Here is a 12,289-nt window from a genome sequence, read left to right as displayed (position 1 = left end):
TCCCAGTTAAACTGGTATCCATACACACAGACGAAGAGCAGCAGCAGCGATAGTTGGTCATGTCTTTTGGTGGCTAGTTGGTGCTCATGTACCCTGGTGGCTAGCTTCCTGCTTGTCTGTCCAGTGTAACGTTTGTTACAGTCCATGCAGGGTATTTTGCATATGATGTTTGTTCTGCTAGCTGTTGGCGCAGGTCCTTTAAATTCATCAGGAGCTGTTCAAGTGTGGCGGTAGGTTTGCGGGCTACCATGATGCCTAAAGGGCCTGAGGAGTCTGGTCATCATCTCAGAGATGTCTTTAATGTATGGCAGTGTGGCTAGAGTCTCTGGGCATGTTGCGTCTTCTTGTTTAGGTCTGTTGTATAGGAAACAAGTGGACTGCACTTAATCAGGTACCTGTAGTTACTGAATACATTTGTATAGGAGATTTTCCTCAGCTTCTTGTAGTCCGAGTGCTGCAGTGTGTTGTAGCTCATTTAAGTAATATCCTGATGCAGTTCCGTTTCTGGGTGTTGGGATGATTGTCCCTGTAGTTGAGTATCTGGTCAGTGTATCTGGCTTTCCTGGAGACACTGGCCTGCAGCTCTCCATTGGCTTTTCGTTCTACTGTGATATCTAGGAAGGGGAGTCTGTTGATGTAGTCTTCCACTGGGTGGCACGGTGGCTCAGTGGTTAGCACTGCTGCCTCACAGGAGCAGGGTTCCAGGTTCGATTCCAGCCTCTGGCAATTGTGTGGAGTTTGCATATTCTCCCTGTGTCTCCAGGTGCTCTGGTTTCCTCCCACAATCCAAAGATGTGCAGGTTAGGTGAATTGGCCGTACTAAAATGCTCATAGTGTTAGGTGCATCATTCAGAGGGAAATGGGTTGGTGTGGACTGGTTGGGTCGAAGGGCATGTTTCCACACTGTAGGAAATCTAATCTAGTCTTTAGAGAGCTGTTGTTGATGTTTGTGGGTTTATAATTTGTTGCGTTTCGTGATAAAAAAAAATGATGTCAATCCACATAGCAGACCCAAAACTTGGGCTGGATCATGGGAAGTGCTAGGCAGATGTGGGTACTGTAGATGCTGGAGATGGAGTCAAGATTTGAGTGGCACTGGAAAAGCATAGTGGGCCAGGCAGCATTCTAGGAGCAGGAAAATTGACATTCTGTGCAAAAGCCCTTCATCCGGAATGAGCCTAGGGGAAGGAGAGGCTCCCAGCCTCATTCCTGATGTAGGGCTTTTGCCCAAAACATCAATTTTCCTGCTCCTCGGATACTGCCTTGACCTGCTGTGCTTTTTCAGTACCACTAATCATGGAAAGGGCTGTTCATCCTAATGTCTGCTAAGGGTCCTGCTATCAGTGATGATGTGGTAGTAGTAGTCGGAGGAAGAAGACGAAGACAAGGTGGATGGTAAAATTAGTTAAGCACATCTTGATAAGAAATCTTTTACCTATTCTGCAACGGAATGAATTTCTTGGATTCTTTCTTAATATTTTGGTAGAATGGACAGTGCTTGCTGATATTCAGGTACACAGGATGCTCGTTTGTATTCATGTTCACATATGAAAAGGGCAATGAAGCTCAAATGGTGAACTTCACCTCCTTTACTGGTGCTAATACGTGTTAAAAAAAATCTGATTGTATGTTATGCATAACAACTGTATAACAAAAAGAATTTGAAATAGAGGTCATTTTGGTTCAATCTTTGTAGAAAGAGATGAACAAGAATAAAAAAAAAGTGTCAACTTAAATGATGGTAAGTTGTCATTAGTACAAGACACTTCGAAAACCAAAATGAAGCATACACAAACTACTGGCACTGCAGAAATTTTTAAAAGGATCTTCAAGCTCATCTTCAGAGGAAAGGAAAAAAAAACTTGCCAAATCCAATGAAAGCACTAAAAGCTTGGAAACTGGAAGGGATCGGGATGCAACAAAATAAAATAAAATCATGACAAATGCACTACAAGACTAGCATGGCACGTAAACAAATCATCCTGAGTAGCCAGCTTGAATTCTCTTATCTCTGGCATAACCAAAGAAATATTCAACATATGACAGCCAGAACTGAATCATAAAGCAATTTAGAATGCAATAAGTGTTTTCTTTAAAATAGCTCAGATGGCTGTGAAAATGGCTGCAGGAATCACTTCAGTTCAGGAGGCAGATGTGTGGCTGGAAAAGGAAACAGGAACTGAGAATAGCTTTGAACTGTCTTTCCTGGAGAGTGAAGCATATACACAAGGGACAAAGTAAAGTATAGTCATGGTAATTTATTAGCTGGGTGGGGGGAAGAGGAGGAGTGTGGTAATGTGATATTGATTAGTTTCAAAAAAGTTAGGAGTTAAATGGAAAAAAAAACTTGTGCTATATACTTCAAAATTATCAGCCAAAAAGATTACTGTGACAAACTAAAAGTCAAATTTTAAATTTACTTTAGCCAGTCACTGGAAATTCAAAGTACATTTATAAAGAAACTCTACAGATTATAATTCTTGAAATAAAATTAAAAACTGGAGCTGCTTATACACACAGGAAGCAGTTACAGTAATTCTTAAAACACCTCTTAATTACCCTGAAAGCAAAGTGCCACACTGAAATACAATGAGGAAAATGGATAATTACTTCATTTTTTGACTCCAAGTGGTGGCAGAAGGCCATTTGTGTGACTGCAGGCCAGTACCCAATGGCAAAGAAGGATCAGTGTTGGGTCCCTTATTGGTCAGGATTAGTTTGGGGTAGCATGGTGGCTCAAATAGTTAGCACTGTTGCTTCACAGTGCCATGGACCGAGGTTTGATTCCAGTCTTAGGCAACTGTGAAGTTTACACATTCCTCGCCCGTCTGCATGGGTTTCCTCTTGGAAACTCCTATTTCCACCATCAGTCCAAAGATGTACAAGTTAGATAGACTGGCCATGCTAAATAGCCCCATAGGTGTCCAGTAATGTGCAGGATGGGTGGACCAGCCAAGGGAAATGCAGGGTTACAGGGATAGGTCTGGATGGTATGCTGTTTGGAGGATTAGTGTGGATTTGATGGCCTACTTCCACATGATTTGTGAGCCAGGATATGTTTTTTTTTCCCTCTCTATTTCAATATGAGGTGATAAGTTTGCAGATGACACCAAGATTGTCCAGGTAGTTGACAATAAGGAAGATGGTCTTAAATTATGAGGACTGTGGATTGGAGGAGGACTGATGGAGTTTAATATGTTAATAAAAGGCAATGCATTTTGGAACAAGGAATAAAACAAGGGTATAGTTAATGAACAATAGGACACTAGCAAGCTCAGGAAGAATGAGATCTTGAGGGTGCTTATCCACAAATCCCTAAAGATGCACAGCAGGTTAACAACATACGAAACTCTTGCCTTTCAGTCGAGGCATACTTCATTAGAGCAGGGAGGTTATGTTGGAGCTGTACAGAACTTTGTTTAGGCCACAGCTGGAGCACTTTAGCAGTTCTGGTGTTCCAATGTACTAATAGCATTATAAAGAAATGATGGGGCAAATGACCCCTTCTGCACTGCATGATTCATGACTAAACATTTAACAATGCTAATCTATTATCTTGGGCCTTTTCTAAAAGGCTTCTGACAGCGTTGAGATAGAAAGCCATGAGGAGAATCAAGGAGAAACATTTTCCACCATGAAGGTGTTTAGAATCTGGGAGGTCGAGACTTGAAATGGTGATCACAAACTCTAAACATTTACACAGCATTTTAGAGGTTCACATGCATTTTCATTGCCTACAAAGCTGAGCCAAGAGCTGGAAAATAGGAGGAGTGCAGGTAGATCTTTGTTGACCTTTGCAGATATGATGAGCCAAATAGCTACTTCTGGGCTGGAAGTGTCTGAGTCTCTGCAAGTAATTTGAGTATCATAGAAACGTGGGATAATACAGCACAGTACAGAAGTCTGACTTGTTGTGCTTTTCCAGCACCACTCTGATCTAAACTCTGGTTTCCAGGATCTGCAGTCCTCACTTTTGCACAGTACAGAAGAAACTATCCCATTGAGCTGTTTGGTCATCTCAAAAGGAAAAAGCTTAATACATTCAAATACTGATTCCTTTGGTACCTTTGATTTTTCAGTAAGAACAGAAAAGAGGTAAAAAGAGGGGGAGGAGTGGCATTGGTACTCAAAGACAGCATTACGGTGGCAGAAGAGATGTTTGAGGACTCATCTATTGGAGGTAATATGGGCTGAGGTTACATACAAGAAAAGGTCACCCTGTTGGGAATTGTCTATATGCCTCCGAATAGTTCCAGAGATGTAGAGGAAAGGATAGCAGAGATGATTCTGTATTTAGTACTGGGTAGTGAACCTGGCCAGGTATTGGATTTGAAGGTGATGAGCACTTTGGTGGTAGTTACCATAATTCAGTCATGTTTACTTTAATGATAGAAATGTCCCGCACCCCCCTCAGTCGACCGAAAACGCTCAGAGACAGAGACAGATAACGATCACCCATGTGCACAGAAACATGGGTTCGCGGTCTTCTCTCTCAAATAGCAGTTTCTTAATGAATTATATAGTCATTTTATAGGGAGGAGCATCCAGATAAGGCAACATATTAATTGGCTAATCATTACAATCAACGAGAATCAATAGCAGAGACCAAGCCTTTATTATTAACCTTGTTAACTAGATTCATACAATGGATACTTTTTCCCCCTATTAGCAGACCTTGCATACTGAATGCTTTCAATATTGTTAAATGCCTCTACATAATGAATGCTTTGCCACCTTGTTAACCCACTACCCTTGCCTCCAGCACCCCATTCTTAACTGGGAGTGCTTATCTGATCTGAGTCATGCTCAGCTGAACCTTGCTTCACAAAACTCAGAACTTAACTCTTTCCCTGCCTGCTTATACATGACACACATTCTCAGAAAGGGATAGGTATATACTGCAGGGAAAGAGTTACAGCTGGGGGAAAGGCAATTATGATGCAATTCGGCAAGATTTAGTACGCATAGGATGGGGAAGGAAGCTGCAGAGGATGAGCACAATTGAAATGTGGAGTTTACACAAGGAACAGCTACAGCGTATCCTTGATAAGTATGTATGTGTCAGGTAGGGAGGAAGTGGTCGAGCAAGGGAGCGGTGGTTTACTAAAGGCGAATCTCTAGTCAAGAGGAAGGAGGAGGCTGATGTAAGGATGAGACATAAAGGCTCAGTTACAAGCTAGCCAGGAAAGACCTAAAAGGGAGCTAAGAAGAGCCAGGAGGGGACATGACCAGTCTTTGGCAGATAGGATCAAGGAAAACTTTCTGAAGGTATATCAGGAATAAAAGATTGACTGGTGCAATATTAGGGACAATCAATGAATGACAGTAGTGGAAAGTGTGCATGGAGTCAGAGAAGATAGGAGAAGCGTTAAGTGAATTTTTTTTTGGCAGTACTCACACTGGAAAAAGCATGTAGCCAAGGAGAATACAGAGATACAGGCTACTAGACTAGACTAGATGGGATTGAGCTTCACAAGGTGGCAGCATTAGCAACTCAGGAAAGTGCGAAAATAGACAAATCCCCTGGGCCATATGGGATTTATCCTACAATTCTCTGGGAAGCCAGGAGCGAGATTGCAGTCTTTGGATTTGATTTTTAATGTCATCATTGTCTACAGGAAAATGCCAGAAGACTAGAGGATAGTAAACGTTGTCCCCTTGTTCAAAAGGAGTAGAGACAACCCTAGTAGTTATAGACCTGTGAGCCTTACTTTGGTTGTGGGTAAAGTGTTAAAAAAGTTATGAGGTAATATTTATCATCTAGAAAGGAATAAGTTGATTAGGGATAGTCAACACAGTTTGAAGGGTGGGTCATAACACAAACCTTATGGAGTTATTTAAGAAAAGGTGACCAAACAGGTGGATAAGGGTAAAGCAGTTGATGGTGTATATGGATTTCAGTAAGGCGTTTGATAAGGTTCCCCACAGTAGGCTAATGCACAAATAAGGAGGCATGTGATGGAGGGTGATTTAGCAATTTAGATCAGAAATTGGCTAGCTAAAAAGACGACAGAGGCTGGTGGTTGATGGGAAATGCTCATACTGGAGTTCAGTTACTAGTGGTATACCGCAAGGGTCTATTTTGGGGTCACTGCTGTTTGTCATTTTTATAAATGACCTGGATGAGGGCATAGAAGGATGAGTTAATACATTTGCATATGACACCAAGGTCAGTGGAGTTGTCAATAGTGCTGAAGGATGTTGCAGGTTACAGAGGGCCATAGATAAACTGCACAGCTGAGCTGAGAGGTGGCAAGTGGAGGTTAGTGCATAAAAGTGTGAGGTGATTCACTTTGGTAGGAACAACAGGAATACAGAGTATGGGTTCATGGCAAGATAGGTGGCAGTGTGGATGAGCAGAGGGATGTCAGTGTCCATGTACATAAATCCCTGAAAGTTGCCACCCAGGTTGATAGGGTTCTGAAGGCATACATTGTGTTAGCTTTTATTGGTAGACTGACTGAATTCCAGAGCCACAAGTTGATGTTGCAGCTGTACAAAACTCTGGCATGGTCGGACTTGGTTGCCACGTTATAGGAAGGATGTGGAAGCTTTGGAAAGGGTTCAGGAGGAGATTTACTAGAATGTTGCCCGGTATGGGGCAGCATGGTGGCTGAGGGGGTGGCACTGCTGCCTCACAGCACCAGGGTCCCCGGTTCAATTCCAGCCTCAGGTGACTGTCTGTACGGAGTTTACACATTCTCCCAGTGTCTGCGTGGGCTTCCTCCAGCCAATTTCGGAGACTTCATCATCATCCCTGGTATTCTGCCACACCAGCAAGACAGACCTAACAAGTCATAGTGACAAGGGCATACTGCAATTACAGCAATACTCCGATTGACCTGATCCCATGAGGTACTGTGATTAAAGCGTGATAACACTGTGGCTCCGGTTTCCTCCCACAGTACAAAGATGCACAGGTTAGGTGAATTGGCCGTGCTAACTTGCCCATAGTGTTAGGTGCTTTAGTCAGTGGGAAATGGGTGTGGGTGGGTTACTCTTCGGAGGGCTGGTGTGGACATGTTGGGTTGAAGAGCCTGTTTCCACACTGTGAAGGTTCTAATCTAATGAAGGGAAGGTCTTATGAGAAAAGGCCAAGGGACTTGAGGCTGTTTTCATTAGAAAGAAGAAAAGTTGAGTGGTGACTTAATAGAGGCATACAAGCTGATCAGAGGGTTAGATAGGGTGGACAGTGGAGAGCCTTTTTCCTCAGATAGTGATGGCTAGCACGAGGGGTCATAGCTTTAACTTGACGGTGATAGATACAGGGCAGATGTCAGAGGTAGTTTCTTTACTGAGAGTAGTAGGGGTTGTGGAATGTCCTTAACATTAGCAGACTTGCCAACTTTAAGGTAATTAGATAAACATATGGATGAAAATTACACCTCTGAAAGGTGTTTTTGTCCTGGTACCTTTTGAAAACGAGAGAGTTAACGAGAAGGGAGGAACAGTCTGTCTAACAACCAACTTGACAGCCTTTATATAGAAAAAAGCCTGAATGGGTGTGGCCATCTATTTCTAGTTTCTCTTTAAAGCTTTTGTTATCACAAGCTGCTGCCATCTTGAAGCAGCTAATTCTCAAACCATCCCCCCCACCCCCCACTACAGCTAGAAGCTGGGGTTTCTCTTCCTACTCTGGGCACTGCCTGTGAGAAAATCTGTTTCCTGCCTTTTTGTCAAGGGGTATTTTATGGGATGTTACTCATTGAACACAGTTAATTAGTAATAACTACTGTATATATTATCTGTTAAGTTTTCCCAAGTTATTTATTTTGTTGTGCTTTAACAAAAATTTGTTGAATAAATTGTGTTTTGCTCAATGTTGAGTAGTTTGACCAGTCAAATTGCATCTATAATATAGCACTTCACGTTTGCTTTTAAAATTGAAAAAGGTTAGAGTCTAGGCTAACTTAAAATATTGAGAGGGTCTGGTCTGATCCATATCAAAGACTATGTTCGAACACACCATCACAATTCAAAAAATCTAAATCCAAACTGTCAGACTACTTAGCCAACACAGTTTACATCAAAGTATGTATTAGGAAGACTTAAACCACTGTCTCAACACATTCCAAAAACTGACTCCTTAAAAGGAGATAGCTTCTTCCCTCTACTTGAAAGCTGTTTGCAGCATGAACCAAATATCTTTGAAATTCTAATGTGATTTCATTGAGCGGAGCTCCCAAAAACATATTCATATCACCTTGAAGACCACTAAGTCCACCTCCATACCATCACCTGATTCCATCCCTACCTCAGTTCAGCTACCAAAACTCTCATCTGTGTTGTTGTTCACCGAGATGTGACTGCTTAATGAATTCTTGGCCTGTCTCAAGTGTGCTACCCTCCATAAACAGGAGCTAATCCAAAGTCCTTCTGTACTCAAACTGATTCCTGCTCACCCATCATAGACCAAAATTGACTTTGGGAGTTCAGCAAAACTAAAAATTTAGAATTCTCATCCACATTTTCCAGTCTCTCAATCATCATATGCCTTATTTGGGCAGTCTCTAACCCTTGAATAGCTGTCCCAATTTGGAACTTTGACTTCATAGCTTGACTGCTGGTGTCTCTGCTTTGAAGGCAGAAGTCCTCCCAAAACTCCTCTTGCACCATACTCAAAATTTACCTCTTTGGTCAACAGTCAGATCCAATGTGTTTCCAAACATTGTGAAAGCAGCTCAAGACCTAGGACAGCATTTTAAAAAAGGTAGGCAAGAGTGAGGACTGCAGATGCTGGAGATCAGAGTCTAGGTTAGAGTGGTGCTGGAAAGGCACAGCAGGTCAGGCAGCATCCAAGGAGCGGGGGAAAAAAAAAAATTCGATATTTCAGGCAAAAGCTCTTCATCGGGAATCCTGCTTCTCAGATACAGTGCTTTTCCAGCACCACTCTAATCTAGATTTTAGAAAAGATGCCAACTTAAACAGATGCAGATGCACCAGCTCTCTGGTAGCAATTAAATTCAACCCACTTTCCTGCTGTTAGTAATCTGGCAAACAACTTCTCCCAATGAGATCTAGTGTTCTGCCTTTGTTTTCAGTAATGTCCCAATTAACACCTAACTTAAATTTATGGGAAATAATTCAATTGTTACAAATGGACAACTTTACATAAGCATGAATTAGAACCAGTCATAGGCCTTTCAACCCCTCAAGCATGCCACACCATTCAATAAGTTGTTAACTGACCTGATTGTGACTTCAAATCCTCATTCCTACCTACTCCTGATAACCTATTAAGTAGTCATATGGCATAGAAGAATCCCTTTGGCACCATTTTATGCGTCAATCTATCTACACTAATCCCACCTTCCAGCATTCAATCCGTAGCATCAAATATTATGATATTTCAAGCACTAAAATGTACTTTTTAAAACTGTTGAAAGATTTCCCACCTCTACTGCCTGAGGGAGTGCAATCTAGATTCCCACCACCCTCCAGGCAAAAAAGGGAAAGCCTTCTCTGCTGTAAAAAAAAACAACCAGAGTTTATTTAGCCTTTCATTGTTAAAATGTTCCAAAACTTAGGAAATGTGTTGCTGAACTTCCTCTGTGCATCCTCCCCAACCCCTCCAATTTCCCATTAAGCTGGATCGGTGAAAAAGGACCCCAAAATTCCTCTGTTCCTGGACCAACACCCCCCCTGCCACCAACCCCCCAATCCCATTTGTATCACTGATAGCCACAAGTGAGGTGCCGGAAGATTGGAAGGTGGCTAACTTTGTGCCTGGTTTAAGGAAGGCCGCAAGGAAAAGCCAGAAAACAGATCAGGTAGTAGTAGTAGATAATTTGTTGTAAGGGATTCGGAGGATCTAAATGCATTTGGAAAGATAAGGACTAATTAGGGTTGGTCAGCATGACTTTATGCATGGGAATTCATGTCACTAACTCGATTGAAATATTTAATTATAATGACAAACATAGATGAAGGCAAAGCTGTAGACATTGTTCAAGGCCTTGCTAAAGTCCCTGTAGACAAAGTAATCAATCTGTCATGTCGAACCAAGGTTAGATTACATGGGATCCAAGGAGGGCTAGCCAAGTGGCTACAAAGCTGACTTAATAGTCAGAAGGCTGTGGTCTACTTGGCAAGTTATCCCTAGATCCATGTGATTTTACCTTCTTAGTTGCTAATATGGGGCACTGATTCTGAATAAGCAATGCGACAATGTACCTACACTTGGATATGGAGGACACTTCAGTCATCTTTTCAGAAAAAGAACGCCAATGTTTTGCTACCGAGTATATAAAAAAAACCCCTCACCTTTCTAATTTGGCCACCCTGATTTTTAAGATAGTGGTTTATAGTTATAGATTCTCACAAGGTGTATCGTCCTCACCATATTTAATCAATCAAGACCTCTTTGGATCATATATCTAAAATAATTCAACCTTTGCTCTAAACTTCAGCAAATAAGGCCTAGCCTGTTCAATCTTCACAGTCTGATAAATACTCTCTGAATCTACTTACTTCACTGCTGAAATCAAAAAGGCGAGAATGCCTGTACACAGTACTCGAGATGCAATCCAACTAATGCTTTGTGTAACTGAAGCATCATCTCTACTGCTGCAGTCAATTTCCCAGATGTTAATTTAGACGATGGCCTATCGGAATTAAATTGCTAGACTTAATTTAGGTAATTTTCTGGGAACCTAGGTTCAAATCTTGCCACAGGAGATGGAGTGTGAACTCAAAATCCAGAATGACAAAAAAAAAGTCTAATAATGACCATGAAACCATTGTCATTTGCTGGAAAAACCCAATGACTCACTAAATGTCCTTAAGGGAAGGAAGTTGGTGTTCTTCCCTAACTTGGCCTAAATCTGACTCCAGACCTACAGCAATGCTGTTGACTTATTGCCCATCCCCAGCTGTCCAAAGGGCAGTTGGGGTGGGCAATAAAAATGATGGTCCTAGTCAATGACAGTCACATTCAATGACTAAATGACAAAAATTTCTATTTACTTTCCTAATTATTACTGTACCTGCATACTAACCTTTTGTAATTCATGCACACAGATCCCTATGCATCACCTCATCACTTAGATGATGATTTATTTTTCCTGTAAAGTGACCAAATTCATACTATCCCAGAAATTTACCTCATTTGCCACATCTTTGCCTCCTCACTTCATCTCTATCATGTTGTAATCTGCTATCCTCTTCAGTTTGTCAGCCGATTTGACACCATTCCTTCATCCTAGTCATTTACAGAAACTGTAAAGGTCTAAGCAATGATCTGTGGCACAACACTTGTTACACGTACCAACCTGAAAAAGACACAAATTTGGGTACTCCCCATTTGCCAGCCAATCTCCTATCCATGTCAGTATGTTGCTCTGACAAGAGGGGTTTTTATTTTCCACAACATCCTCTGAAGCAGCACCTTACCTTCTGGAAATTTTAAGTACAGTACTCCTCCTCGTTCCCCTTTAGACACATCATGTTACCTATTTAGAACTCCAAATGGATTGGTAAAACATTATTTACCTTTCACAAAACCATTGTGATTCTCAGATGATTTTGAACTTATCCAAGTACCCTGTTATAAAGCTTCTTTAATAATACAACAATCATAGGATCCCAACAGTGGGGAAGCAGGCCATTCAATCCACACTAATCTGCTGAAGAATCCCACCCAGAACCATTCCGTACGCTATAGCCCTGCATTTCTCATGCTAATCCACCTAATCTGCACATGCATAGATACTCTGGGTAATTTGGCATGACCAAACCAACTAATCTGCACATCTTTGGACAGTGGGTTCTAATGTTTTTTACTATTTAGATGTTATGCTAACTAGCCCGCAGTCCTTCATTCTTCATCAAAATAAAAGGGAATTACATTCACTTCCAATCTAGTAGGACTGCCCTTAAAACAAGGTTTGGAAACTTGAAACCAATGCATCAGCTATCTCACCAGCCACCTCTTAAAATCCTCAGATGAAGTCCATCAGGGCACCTGTCAGCCAGTGCTTCAGCAATTTAACCAGGATCACTTCTCCAGTAAATTGTGATTTTCTTGCAATTCCTCTTTTTCATTTTCTAGTTTATTGCTGCTTCTGGAATGTAACTTGTGCCCTCTGTAGTGAATACAGATGCAAAATATCTGTTCAAGTCACCTAACATTTTCCATATTAGTTCACCAGGTTAACTTCCTACAGGACCAGACTTAATTCTGTTCCATAAACTATACAAACCTTTGCGGTCTGTTTTTTAAATATTTCTGGCTAGCATTCACTCAGCCTAACCCCATTAGTTTTTAAAAAAATATTCTGCCCAATTTTCT

The 12,289-nt window shown here is 41.4% G+C and overlaps 1 protein-coding gene across 3 annotated transcripts in view; it reads right to left on the bottom strand.

Moving 5' to 3' along the window:
* The window catches only part of dnajc3a (DnaJ (Hsp40) homolog, subfamily C, member 3a), a 110,931-nt gene that overhangs the window by 53,874 nt on the left and 44,768 nt on the right, over positions 1 to 12,289 (bottom strand). The gene's annotated exons all lie outside the window — the stretch shown is intronic.

The sequence above is a fragment of the Chiloscyllium punctatum genome, chromosome 9, assembly GCF_047496795.1.
Source record: "Chiloscyllium punctatum isolate Juve2018m chromosome 9, sChiPun1.3, whole genome shotgun sequence".
Lineage (NCBI taxonomy): Eukaryota > Metazoa > Chordata > Chondrichthyes > Orectolobiformes > Hemiscylliidae > Chiloscyllium > Chiloscyllium punctatum.
The sequence above is the reverse complement of the archived record's forward strand: the minus strand, read 5'-3'. Positions and strand labels throughout refer to the sequence as shown.